General features: G+C 42.5%; 1 long non-coding RNA gene across 1 annotated transcript; it reads right to left on the reverse strand.

Moving 5' to 3' along the window:
• Positions 1–3,379: 3,379 nt before the first annotated feature.
• On the reverse strand, positions 3,380–10,934 carry LOC129245091 (uncharacterized). The gene is made up of 2 exons (XR_008582397.1): positions 5,020–10,934; positions 3,380–4,888 (listed from the first exon to the last, which is right to left on the reverse strand). It is a non-coding gene; the product is annotated as an uncharacterized LOC129245091 (long non-coding RNA).
• Positions 10,935–14,640: the final 3,706 nt, after the last annotated feature.

The raw sequence follows: 14,640 nt of genomic DNA on the forward strand, positions 1-14,640 counted from the left end.
GAAAAATGGTCAAATAACTTGCGATAGCAAGACAGCATTCGACACATATTGAAAAATGAGCTCAAGGTCAAGGCTTACAAGTTCCAAAAAGCACACGATCTTTCACTCCAGTAAAAAAAATATTCCGTGCGAAAGAGCAAAACAGTTGTTGCGCTTTCACGAACGTGGCGAATTTTCTAACATTGTGTTTTCTGATGAAAAAAATTTCCCAATTGAATAGTTCATAAACACTCAAAACGATCGTGTTTACTTGACCGAACGCTCATAAGAGAATTTGAGTCTACGTATGGCCCCTCGAAGCAATTTCCCATCGCAAGTAATGGTTTGGGCCGCAGTGATCGCTGATGGACGCTCTCCAATCGTTTTTATCGAGCCTGGTGTCAAAGTAATTGCGACTTTTTATTGGGAATTGTTTGAATGTTTTAGAAGCTGTTTTAGAGCCGTGGACACGCAAACATTTCGGTCATAGACCATTGACGTTCCAACAGGACTCGGCACCGTCTCATAAAGCACGTGTGAACCAAGAATGGTTAAAAAATCATGTTCCACACTTCATTTCGTCCACACAATGGCTTTCGAATTCGCCAGACGCAAATCCGATGGACTATTTCATCAGGTCCATTTTGGAGAGCAAGACGAGGACTAAAAAATATGCCAGTATAGATGCGCTGAAAAAAGCGATTATACGAGAATGGGACAAAATACCTCAAGATCACATTCGTGCAGCATGCAACTCATTTTTTGACCGTTTGAAGGCTATAGTCAGGGTAAAAGGTGGTTATATCGAGCTAAAGAGAGTATTTGTTAAAATTGTAATGATTTTTGAACAATTTTGTCTTTGAAATCAATAAAAACTAATTTCACACAAAAAAGTTATGGTGTTTTGAATAGGTAATATTGTTCACCCTGTATTATAATTGAGAATGAGCGCGTTTTTTAAATCTTGATACCTGAAATTTAATTTATCTACCACTGAACTGGTTGGTCAATTGCCCAAGTTCTTTACCCGCTTGTATATTTGAACATGTCTAATTTCATTTATGAATGAAAGTGACTTTTCGTGGCAATCGCTTTTGTACAAAACTACAATTATGAATTGCTGTTTTTTTGCTCTCCACGTTTATGTTGCAACACCGCCCAGGTAAGGCGCAACTCTCTGAAGTTGGTGGCACTTCAAAGCAGGTCACTATTCTCGTGACATACAGACATGTTAACCCGTCAATTTGCACCAATGTTGTATATACATATGTATGTATGAATGTTTACCGAATACTCGTGCATTCCTGATTACATATACTCTCGCATTACTCATATTCTCACACTCGAAAACGCGTTCAGTCGTTATTGTTTTTGGTAAATTTTTCCTTTCTTCACTTTCACATCTGAATGGAATTTAACTACAATTTTCATTACCACTGCACTAACCAGTTTTTTGCCAGTGACTTTATTTGGTTATTCCTAAGCCAAATTTTCGTAGTTGTATTTTATTGATTGAGTTCTCAAACAAATATCCGTGAGTGGAATACGAGGTGTTGCTATTAAATAATGTTGACTAATTGCTTGATCTTCATAAAACTAGTGAATATTACTGTCAATAGTTATTCGCTTTTTTGTATTTATTACACACTTACCATTTTTTCCGTCAGACACAAGCAGAAGAAATATTTTTCAAGAGAAAAATAGGAATACAAAATTTAAAAGATGCTCGGAAAAGATAATACCAGGATTGTTTCCTGTGAGTTCGTGTTACAATCGGAATTACCATGTAAAACTTAAGCTTATCCTAATACTGAGTGTATTTGCATTATACGTTTTATTAATTATCCTATCGAAATCTCTGCGACTCAATTTCGTCCAAGAAGAAGATCGATCAGGAAACTCATCGAATGTCCAAGTACTGAATTGGGGATAAGATGAGTAGGTCGAGGCCGAAAGAAGTTTTCTCGAGAACACAGGGGGAACTATGTTAAGCTAAGCAAACAGTTTTTTGTTTTGGAAGAGTATCATAATAAATCGATTAAATAAAGCTCTTACTCTTTAAATACCTTTTCATTAAGGGAAGTCGAGTATTGAGCATACATATTTGCAACTATTATTAGTTTATTATCTCCACCAAATTAACAATCACCTTTATATAACATACCTTTTACTAACATTCGTTTTGCAGCAGGGTTAGGTTATGCTGGGTTGTACCGTTTGTCCATTGTGGGACTCCTTCTGGTTTAGATCCCATTGTGATGCTGCGTGGGTAACTTGTCCTTATCTCTCTTAAAACCGGTGCGAACTTTTAAAACAAATCGAAGATTCCTGATTTTCACAATACTCAGATCTTCCAACTCACTGAAAAATTGTTTACCTAAAATGGTAGATCTACGTCTGGATAGAGCAGGATAGTGGCACAAAAAGCTCGCGGAATGTGTCTGCAAGCCCATCCTCTGAGCGTCTCTACCTACTAGGCAGTGCTTCGTTATAACGGAAAACAGTGTGCTAAGACTATGCTTATTTTAGCGTAACAGAGATTCATTACTTTTAGTATTGTCATCTCTCGTTCACTGCTATTACAATTTTAGTTTGGTGCCGAGTCTCGCTACCCTTGATATCTTAATGGCCAGGAACCCATATTACTTTTGGGAGAAATAATTAAATTATCCTTTAAGAGATGTGTGGCATTCTTAGAGGTTGTCGACTGCGAAAATGTGTCATCGTATCATCTCCAAGTGCATTATCATACTGTACCAGGGTCCAGACTCTTATTATTGCCATCAGTTCAGCCTGGAAAACACTGCAATAGTTGGGGATCCGAAAGCGGAAGGAAAGCCACTGCTTCTCCTAACATATACCTCCGTCCACCCTCCACTCGAGGTTTGAGTAATCTATATATGTGTATAGGAATAGTATGTATATATAGGTATATATGGCAGTTGTAGGCGGGAAGATATAGTCTACAAGTCTAGGAAGCTCTGAAATACTGGTTAGGATCTTACCGTATCTGTAGGCCACGTTTGACCACATACTTAAGAATTTCAAGCTTATTGCCATACTGCTAGCGATATATTTTGGTAGCTTTAGTGTCGAATATAATGCTTTCGATGGCAGGGTTGACACATTCTTCTCAAGGCCATTCCACCACACTATAATACCAAGGTAGAGAATTGGCGTAACAACCGCTAAATCGAGCAAGTGTATTTTGGATTCCATCCCTCCGTTTTTTCCCAATTGACCTGCCGCGGGAGTCCATTGCCGTCATTGCTTTTATATATCATAAAACATCCAAAGTTTCTTACCTTTGCTAATATTTCGACACGTGGAAGGTAGGCCTCCTATACAAAGTTAATCTTGCCTTAAGTTTATTTTATTGTTTTGAAATAAAAAACAAGTATTAAAAACTCTCTTCAAATGTTGTAGCTCACTTTATTTTCAGGTGTTAAATATTTCCAAAGTGTATTAAATACATTTGAGTATTTCTTTCTTCAGAAAGGGAATCGTGGAGCATTTGGGTTATACGGCGATGGCTTCGGCGGAAACGGTATTGGGTATCTGCCTCCAGGATGAGATACAGCTGCGTTTGCACAATGTTCATATAGTATAAATATATACATTATAAAGATTGCGAAAATAAAAAGCTTCAGGTTGAACATCTTGACTGAGCCCCACTTTAAAATGCTGCAAATTTTATAGGCACATCAGAGTTTATACGAACCTCTTCTTTATCTCTTGGGGAATCACAATCATTATATACACCGTAAAATATAAAGGCAAATGTCAATTCCGCTCTGGCGTGATTCCCCAATTGGAATCAGCCGATTGAAAGTAACCCAATAGGAATAATCTTTGCAAGAGCAAACTCAAAAAACCAAAATGTCGTGAACAGCTTCAAAGTTTTAATTTATTATGCTTTCCTAAAAAGGCGTTACACAGCATAAAAGAAGAGCTTGTAATCATTTCTGCATACTTTTCTAAATTTTTTGTTAGACTATACTCTATTGAAGAAAATGAGGGATATGTATTTTTAATTACATTTTGAAAAATATTTTACTTAAATATTTATATATTTTACTTTGATTATGAAAAATAATAGGCACAAAACAGATGTGTAAGAACCTTTGTATGCACATATGTATTTCTTTTCCAGACGTACCGTGTTCGTATACGACTATATTTATGTATATCTGGCAATATGTATTGTACGCAAAAGAATTGGTTTTTATTTCCTTAAATGTTTGACGATTTAAAAATAGTGGTGCTCTCGTACGCGGTAGTTTGTACGAATTGTTACCATTCTGGTACTAAAAAACTTACCAAGAAACTGCCAATGGTGAGTTTTATGTTATCCTCCGTTATAAAATATATAGGGGGCTTCCCATTGTAGTCTTTAAGATGTGTTCTGTTGCCTCCGTAATGATACATTTGTAATTCTAGTGTTTCTTCACTGTTCATTGCCCAATCTTCCATGCCATAGCTAGGGTTGCAAGGACTCATTGATAATACTTCTCGGAGTCTTCTTACCTCCGAAGTACATTCTATCTTTTTTACAGAAGTCTCCCTAAGACGATATTTTAGCCACCCTTATGTCATACTTAAATCTACGTTGGCAATCCTTATATTCGCCCCAAGAGTTGGACCTTCTTGCGTATTATGTTATATGTTGTATTGTATCATATTTAGGGCAGCATTCCCTTCCCAGGTTTGCTGCATAAGTGAGCCACCATGGAGGTTTCGGTTTCTCTCTTCTGGCTCTCACAGGGCAAGTTATTTTCGCTGCCCGTTGACACGCTGAAGTTAGCTCAACGTTTGCGCCGGATTTCAGCTTTGAGCGAATTAGGTATATGATGGCACACTCCTCAGTTTATGCGTCTGCGGTTCACAGTTGGTATTTAAACACTATGGTCTGAAAAGGAGTTATTTTTAGATACTTTCCAATGGAACCTCCCTCCTAGTAGATGTTACAGAAATGGGAATACCACCTATATTGCTAATTTGAAGATTTTACATAACTAATGAAATCAAAAATTGGCTCACCTGATCCAGAAGTGACGGATGCATTAGCATCCGCACCCAGTATCAAAGGAATATCCCGTCTGAAGAGGTCTTCTATCACAGCCCTTGTGAGCAGTTATGTAGGTGGTTCCTCTGCATTGTGTGTGATATAAGATGAGGCAAACCATATGTTGACGTTGTCAGCATCGCTAAATTGTATCAATAAGTTCACATCAATGTATTTCTTTACCTGTATGTACAGCAAGGGCTTACCTTCGCTGGGGACATACAATCAATCACATCCCGTGGATGTGTAGACGAATATATAAGTATGTATGCATTTATGTACGAATGTATACATATGTTATAAATGTTTATATGTGTGTCCTACAGGCCAAATGTCCTTTCACGACCAGGGGGCATAGCTGAGCTCCAAGCTGCCGGGGGGTCGGCAGGTTGCGGATAGCCGGAAGGCCTGTAGTAGCAGGTTAGTTGTGAATAAGTCTTGACAAATAAGCAACCCCCGGCAAGAGCGGCAGAGGAGGAGGAAGTAGTATCTCCGTTGATATCTCTGCAACAAGGCGACTAAACACCGCCCTTAAATAGATGCCCTTCGCGAGGGCGCCATGACCAAAAAATCCAGGAGCGTCGGACTCAAATTGAGCGGTTATCCTGGTCAGCGTCTGTTCTCCATAGTAGGAGTGGCTGATTACAACATGTTAGCGTTGCCTACGGGTTATCAGGATCGATACCAGTAAGATCCTGATTATGGCATACTGGTTTGGAAGCAGAAAGCGATCGGGCTGGAGCAGTGAATCTCTGTAATCTGAGTAAGCCGAGTGAAATCTAGTTAAAATGACTTACAGAAGGGTTTGCTGCTCCTCCGCCCTATTAAAACTTGGCAGGACTCACAGTGCGCTCAAAACGTGTAGTCTTCAGTTACTATGTAGGTTGGGTTGAGATGACTCCCCATTAGGCTTGAAGTCTGGCTCTGAATACTGGTGCCCATAAGGACTAGTGTCAATCCTAGTATGGCCTCCCTGCTTCATAGATAGCCATAGGACTTACGGAAACTACATACACACGTGGAGATAGCGGTTGTGAGTTGGGGCCCGTATAGAATGGACAAAAATGAAAAAATTAAACAAAAACACGAAACAAAAAACAACGGAAACGTGAATTCCGAAACTGAAGAAGCATTTAAGCGGAGCACTGAACGGAGGACAACGCGTCGACGCCTGAAACGAGCCAACGCCGTACAAGCAGATTAACAGCCCAAGCAAGCAATGCACCATTATTGGAAATTATGTGTAGCATAATAAAACGCACACACACCGCCGTAATCACACAGCTCGAAGCCGAATATCGACACCGGTGCGGATGACTCAAGCAGCACTACAAAAAAGTGTAAAAATACCCGCTAAAAGAGCCAGAGATAGAGGTATCCCTAAAACTGTCGCAGTGCAGACAGCAACAAAGTCTCCATCTGCTAAAAAAAGGAAAGACGACAGCTACCCGCATACACTGATGCCTCCCGGGACCAAGAAAGAGTGGACGAAAGTCCAAGGAAAAAAGAAACCTAGGAGAGATAAAAAAGGGGGCAGGTATATTAGACCCAGGCCTGATGCGATCATCATCGAAAAAAAAGGCAGATATCATGACATACGCGGACATGCTGCGTTTGGTAAAAAATAGTGTAGAGCTCAAAGACCTCAGCGAAAAGGTAAAAACCATGCGGCCTACACAAAAAGGTGGACTTGCGATCGAACTAAAGAGGAGCAAGGATTTAGAAGCACCAAGCTGCCGTGCGGCCATAGAAAAAGCCCTAGAAAATGTGGCCACGGTCAACCTCAAGACGCACAACATTACTATTCAGTGCAGAGGACTTATTCCGGATCTGAGCACAGATGATGAAATTCTCAGCGCAATAGTAGAGCAAGCGCATGTGAAAAGCGTTGATAAAAGCTCAATAAAAAGCAGGCGTAACACACACGGAGGCACAGAATCTGTGTACATTTTGCTGCCCGTGGATGACGCCAAAAAGGTCCTGGGGCTTGGACACATTAAGGTTGGATGGATTCGATGTCGCGTGTCGGAAGTAATCTCCCCTAAAAGGTGCTACAAATGTTGGGCGTTTGACCACGTTTCGAGTTCGTGCAAAGGAAAAGACCGTAAGAAGCTTTTAAGACGGTGGGGAATGGAAGGACACCTTGCAGCAACGTGTACAAACGCTGAAAAAGCGTGCTCTGCGACGGAGCCCACCCAGCTGGAAGCGGCAAATGCCCCCGATATCAAGAGGTGGTGCGCAAACTTAAAGCAATCATTGTCGAGAAGCCCAAGATCTCCTCGCTGAAAATAATGTAGATGTTGCTCTTCTTTCCGAGCCCTACGAAAACATCAACTCGCACAGTTGGATGTCGCACTATGCGATATGGGTGGTGACTGACAAGTTTCCTCAATGCAAGAAGCCGATAGCAGACTCCGGCTATACGTGGGCGAAATTAGATAGTGTTTATTGTGTAAACTGCTATGCGCCGCCTAGATGGCCTTTAGAAACCTTCGCACTCATGATGACGGCCCTCGAGCTGAGCTATATTAAGAGGGAAGCGTCCAATCCTCGTTACTGGGGACTTTAACGCTTGGTCGAGAACGTGGGGTGGAGGAAACCTTCGTGGCATTGGACCTCGTATTACTTAATACTCCGGGAATTTTCACTTTCGATTGCTGTAGTGGGCGGTCTATAATTGACCTGGCATTTGCAGCCCGCTTAACGGCAAATCGAGCGAAGTGGAGGATCGACAAGCCCATCCACATACATAGTAACCATCTGGCCATAATAATAGAAATACAGGAGGATAGGCGAAACTATGAAAGATGGAAGACACGACAAAAGTGGAAAAAACGGCCTTCAATGCCGGGACATTTAGGTCGGCATGGGATGACGCTTACCTTCCCGCCATGAGTGCGGACGGTAATGGCGGAACATATGGCCGCCCAGATAGAAGCCGCTTGTGATGCATCGATGCCCAGATATAGATACGGCGACAAACGTAAACCTGCCTACTGGTGGACTGCTGAAATAGCTGATATGAGAAAAGCCTGCATCAAGGCGCGAAGAAGAGCAACAAGAGCGCGTCAATGACCAACCTTGAATGGCTTTCATGCAGAGTATAGAGCACGAAAGCAGGAACTGAAAAAAGCCATTAGAGAAAGCAAAAATCGTTGCTTCAAACAAATGCGAGATGGTGCAGATACTGACCCCTGGCGACTGGCGTATTAAATGGTCATGCAAAAGGTGAAAGGCCCTAGAGCACCGCAGCCCACATGTTCACAATTGCTGCAACAAATAATAGTGCCGCTCTTTCCTCCACAGGGGGAAACAAGCGACGAGGAATACGGCATAGATGCAATTCTAAACGTGCAACCGGTGACACCGAAAGAAGTGCTAAACACACCAAAACGTGTAAAAGACTGTAAGGCGCCTGGCCCAGATGGGGTTCCTAATATTGCACTTAAAACTGCGATACGGGCTAAACTCCAGATGTTCGCAAGCCTATACAGTGCTTCTCTAGCCGAAGGAACCATCCCGAAGCGATGGAAATTGCAACGATTGATGCTGCTACTTAAACCAGGCAAGCAACCTGACCAACCATCCTCATACAGACGTCTTTGTATGTTGGACACAGTTGGAAAAATTTTTGAGCGTATCATATGTGATCGCCTGCAGGAGAGCTTAGAAAGCCCCAGCGGACTCTCTGATAAACAGTTTGGCTTCCGACGAGCAAGGTCAACCGTAGATGCTATCTGAATAGTCACAGACATTGCTCGGGAGGCTATCAGCGGAGGAAGCTCCTCCATGAAATATTGCGCAGTCATCACATTGGATGTAAAAAATGCTTTCAATTCGGCAAAATGGTCTAACATACTGCTAGCCCTAAAACTTTTGAAAGTGCCATGTTATCTCTTGCGCATCATCAGAAGCTATTTCAGCAACCGTATTCTACAGTACGATACTGATAATGGACCAAAAAAGTACGAAGTTATTGGTGGGGTCCCTCAGGGATCGGTCCTGGGGGTCGACGGGGTCTTAAAACTGAAACTTCCCCATAAGATGCTGATGATATTGCGCTGGTAGCAGTGACAAGCGGTTAGATCAACTGGAAGCAAAATTTAACGATGCAGCAGCGAGAGTACAGCGATGGCTCGGTAATGCGGGATTGGAGCTGGCAGCCCAGAAAACAGAGGCGTGCTTATAAGCGCGCGGAAGCAAAAAAGGATTATGAGAATCATGGTTGGCGGACACGAAATATTCTCACAGGAGGCGATTAAGTATCTCGGAGTCATGCTCGACACGAGGCTAAGCTTCAAGCATCATCTGGCAGCAGTTAATTGTAAAGCAGCGGCTGTAATGGCGCACTAGCGAGAATTCTACCTAACATAGGTGGCCCGCAAGGAGAGAGGAGACGACTCATAACGAAAGTGACGGACTCTATCGTATTATATGCGGCGCCGATATGGCCAGAGGCTAAACATAGCCATACCACAGACGCGGCGCACTACGTATGTCATTCGCTTATAGAATGGTATCAGACGACGCAATATGTGTTATTGCTAGAAAGATACCAGTGGATATTCATGCGATGGAGCTGTATCGTCTCTATGGAGTAAAAGGAGTGAAACCGACGATAGCAGAAAAGGCGGTAGAAAGAACGCGATTGATGGTCGAATGGCAAAGAAGATGGGATGAGTCAACCAAAGGCCGGTGGACATACAAACTCATACCGAATCTTGAAGGGTGGATGAATAGGAAACATGGCGATATTGACTACTACCTAACTCAGATACTCACCGGACACGGCTACTTCCTTGAATATCTACACCGTTTCCAGCTCGCCGACAGCCCTTTTTGCCCGAGTTGCTCGAATACAGTCGAGAGCGCAGAACATGTGGCCTTTCACTGCAGACGTTTCACTGAAGAACGAGTAATATTGGCGAAGACATTCGAACACCCGCCATCCCACGCAAGATTCGTCCAGGATATGTGCTCGACCATCACTAAATGGGACGCCGCAAAAACGTTCGCGGCATCAGTCGTGACGAGGCTCAACCGCATTGACTAGGAAAGGAAAGTCCAGAAACGACAGCAACAGTTCCTACTGCAGCAACAACAGCGGCAGCAGCAGTAGACGCAGAAAGATAGACTAAGTATTCAATACTATTAAGATACTAAAATAATTAGGTAGCAAGGCCCGCTAGATTATTTCTTATGTAATGTACTTTATCCAGCTAAGTCAAAATTCGACAGTTCTTAGGAGAAAAGGAAGGAGAAAAAAAATAGAAAAAAAACCTTATAAATATAAAGCCTATTCGTTGATTACAAATTTTTTGGTACCTTTGCTAGCAGGTGGACAGTGGAGATGAACTGTTTTAGACAAACCGACTACAGACACAGACGCTTGAGCCAAACACTCACAACAGTACCGAACTGAAGACAAGACAATAGTTTGTGAGTATCGGACTATTGCATTTTCTTAGATGTTTAACTCCCCCACAACCGCTTTCGAAGCCAGTGGGAGAAGTGGCGATGGCGTAAAATCTCCATACGCCCACAGGAGCGGAACCTGGACGCAGGAACCTGTTGTGTCAATAGACATAAACGCGGATCCACCTTGAAGAAATGCTATCGCGGTTCCAGGGTGGAAATCAGCCGAGGAGGAGGAATGTTATAGTGTTAGTGGGAGAATGCCCCACATACCATTTGTGTGACGGCATCTTTGATGATGTTTCAGACATTTTGAATTACACCTCCTGATTAAAAAAAGAAAAAAAAAAAGTCACTCACATTCAAAGTCGGTCAGATGCATACCAAAACTTCTAGTCATAATATGCTTTAATGAAAGAAAACACGTTCTACCGTTTTCTGTTTTTTCACAAAAATTGTTTTATTTAAAAACAACAAAAAAAAAATATTCCAAGTTGCTTTATAAAATGTAAATGTACCATATAAAAAACTGAAAAAGGCCACTTCCTGTCTCACATTTAAAACCATGTTTTTCATGTATGTTTTTCAAATATGCATACCATTATTTCTAAATTTTCTATATTTGTATTAAAATTTATTGTTCATTGTTGCCTTTTCAATCATTGGGTGAGTTATAAAAGTATTTTGCAAAATGCCGCGTAATGTTAAACAGTCTACATTGGAGGAACGTAAAATAGACATCCTCGAAACCTCTCTTAACATCTTTGCGTTGCGAGAAGGTGGGTGAGCTGGAGCAGGTATCCAACCCCCTGAAGTAACCAAAGCTTGATGCTTCCTTCAAATTAACCTTCACAAAAGCAAGGAAGCCTCAGTTGAGCTCCTTCAAAATTTAGAGGGGGTCAACTACGACAAGGCTCTGGTCCAGGAACCATGGATCGTTTCGGGAAATGTGGTATCTGGACTGGACTCACCAAACTACAACACAATCATTCTCTCCACAGGTGACCTGACAGTGGTGACTATTCAGGGCTGCAGGAATGAAATACTACTTCATGAGCCCTACTATATGTCACACGAGAGGGAAGCACTTTATTCTACAAACTAACCTAGAAATAGCAAACCGGTGTGAGCAACCAACATTTATTGGACCCACCTCTAACTCTACGATTGTGGAAGATTGGAGAGTATTAAAAGCGCCATCTTTCTCCGACCACAAATACATACAATTCAAAATAACATTCTCGCCCAAGCTAAGGAGTAAGACCTTTAGAAATCCTAGAAATACAAACTGGGATCTGTTTAGGAAAGTGCTATTGCAAAAACCATTGAGACCTTGCCCGTTCAACTTCTGAGTTTTTGAATTTAGGCCAATCAGTTTTACCTCATTCCTCTTGAAAAAGCTTGAGAAAATCCTCGACGCCCACATTAAAAAAATTAGGATGTCAGACTTTATGTCTAAGGCACAACACGCATATACTAAAGGTAGATCCACAGAGACGCGATTTTGGCCGAGTTTAACAAAGCGCGCCAGTCGTTTCTTTCTCGTGCTAACCTGCGCCATTTGGACACACCAAGTGAAGCCAAGTCCTTCTTCACCTGATCTTTCCAACGCAGAGAAGGCCTTCCTCTTCCTCTTCTACCAGCTGGTACCGCATCGAATGCTTTCAAAGCCGGAGCGTTTGTATGCATTCTAAGGGCTTAGATATAACAAATACATGGATAAAGAACCTTTTAGGTTGTAGAATAATACGTGTGGAATGGAACGAAGCTAAACTCACTAAACTAGCATGTGACTCCACGCCACAAGGTGGCGTTCTATCGCCACTGCTCTGGTTACTCGCAGCTAAATAGCTATAAACGGAATTTGAAGGCACGGCATCTAAACTAATAGCATATGCAGATGACATAGCCATAGGCAAATACTCAAATACCGTGAGTAACATAATGAATAGTACACTTGCAACAGTACATCAAAGGACAACTCAGACAGGCTTAAGGGGGGATAAACGGCATAAAACGGATATGATACTTTTTATTAAAAGGTACAGGATTCGAAATTGGTACCCTTTGAAGATAAACGGCGTAGAACTCCTAAAGACCACGCAAAGTACCTTGGAATAATTTTGGATAGCAAACTATCATGGAAGCACAATATATTAGAGAGGAAGAAAAAGGCCATTAATGCACTAATGCATGTAAAAGAATGCTGGGAGTTACATAGGGTCTATCTGCTTCAATAATGCATTGGCGCTGCTCAGATGTAGTAAAGCCAATAATACTCTATTGTGCTCTAGTGTACTGGACTGCATTGAGAAAAACGACACAGAAAACATCTATGGAAAGTTTTGGTGCACACCGCACGACAGGGACAATTAAAACTACTCGTACGGCAGCACTTCGAAGAATACTCAACTTACGACCGATTGACATTGTGGCAGAAGGTCCAGCAGCTAGATCTGACGCAACGGATGAATTTACCTGTAAATTATTCGGACATAGCTCAATAGGTATGAGTTATCGGACCAATACGGATTGTATGAGTCCGAAATACAACTGGGTGAAGAGATTCTGAACAACAATAGAAGAAGAGGGGTGGGAAAGAAGTATGAAACCTAGCCCCAATACGCTTAACATATTTACCTTCTTCTTCTTCTTAATTGGCGCGATAACCGCTTACGCGATTTTGACCGAATTTAACAAAGCGCGCCAGTCGTTTCTTTCTCGTGCTAACCGGCGCCAATTGGACACACCAAGTGAAGCCAAGTCCTTCTCCACCTGATCTTTCCAACGCAGAGGAGGCCTTCCTCTTCCTCTGCTACCACCAGCTGGTACCGCATCGAATACTTTCAAAGCCGGAGCGTTTGTATCCATTCGGACGACATGACCCAGTCAACGTAGCCGCTGGATCTTTATTCGCTGCGCTATGTCTATGTCGTCGTAAAGCTCATACAGCTCATCGTTCCATCGTCTGCGATATTCGCCGTTGCCAACGTGCAAAGGTCCAAAAATCTTACGCAGAATCTTTCTCTCGAACACTCCAAGCGTCGCTTCATCGGATGTTGTCAAACGAAGTCTTTTACAACCTCGAAATTATAACTGTCTACAGTGACGTGGGTGCCGATACGCGAGTGCGCCGACTGTTTGTTTGAAGACAAGAGGTACTTCGTTTTGAGAAGGCAGAACTAACAGCGCGGTTGTTAAGGCCGATTATATCGATGTCATCGGCATACGCCAACAATTGTACGCTCTTATAAAATATTGTGCCTGAGCGATTAAGTTCTGCGGCTCGTACGATGCTCTCCAACATCAGGTTAAAGAAGTCACACAACAGGGAGTCACCCTGTCTGAAACCTCGTTTGGTATCAAACGGCTGCTCGGAGAGGTCCTTCCCAATTCTGACGGCGCTGCTGGTGTTGAGCAACGTCATCTTGCATAGACGTATTAGTTTTGTGGGGATACCAAATTCAGACATCGCGGCATACAAGTAACTCCTTTCCGTACTGTCAAATGCTGCTTTGAAATCGACGAAAAGATGGTGTGTGTCGATTCTCCTTTCATGGGTCTTTTCCAAGATTTGGCGTATTGGAAATATTTGGTCGATGGTAGACTTTCCAGGTCTGAAGCCGCACTGATAAGATCCAATCAGTTGGTTGACGGTGGGCTTCAGTCTTTCACACAATACGCTCGCTAGAACCTTATAGGCGATATTTAGAAGACTAATCCCACGGTAATTGGCACAGATTGCAGGATCACCCTTCTTATGGATTGGGCAGAGCACACTTAAATTCCAATCGGCAGGCATGCTTTCATCCGACCATATTTTGCATAGAAGCTGATGTATGCACTTTACCAGCTCCTCGCCGCCATGTTTGAATAGCTCAGCCGGTAGTCCGCGGCGCCCGCGGCTTTGTTGTTCTTTAGCCGTGATATTGCTATTCTCACCTCGTCATGGTAGGGTAGCGGAACGTTAATTCCGTCGTCAACGATTGGGGTATCGGGATCTTCACATTCTCTGTGACATGCGCAGCTGTCACTGTTTAACAGGTTCGAGAAGTGTTCCCTCCATAATTTAAGATTGCTCTGTACGTCAGTCCCCAGTTCGCCGTCTTTATTCTTACAGGAAAACGCCCCGGTCTTTCTGGTAGAATTCTCGGGCGTTGTTCCTGTTGGCCAGCATCTCA

The sequence above is a fragment of the Anastrepha obliqua genome, chromosome 4 (genome assembly GCF_027943255.1).
Source record: "Anastrepha obliqua isolate idAnaObli1 chromosome 4, idAnaObli1_1.0, whole genome shotgun sequence".
Taxonomy (NCBI): Eukaryota; Metazoa; Arthropoda; class Insecta; order Diptera; family Tephritidae; genus Anastrepha; species Anastrepha obliqua.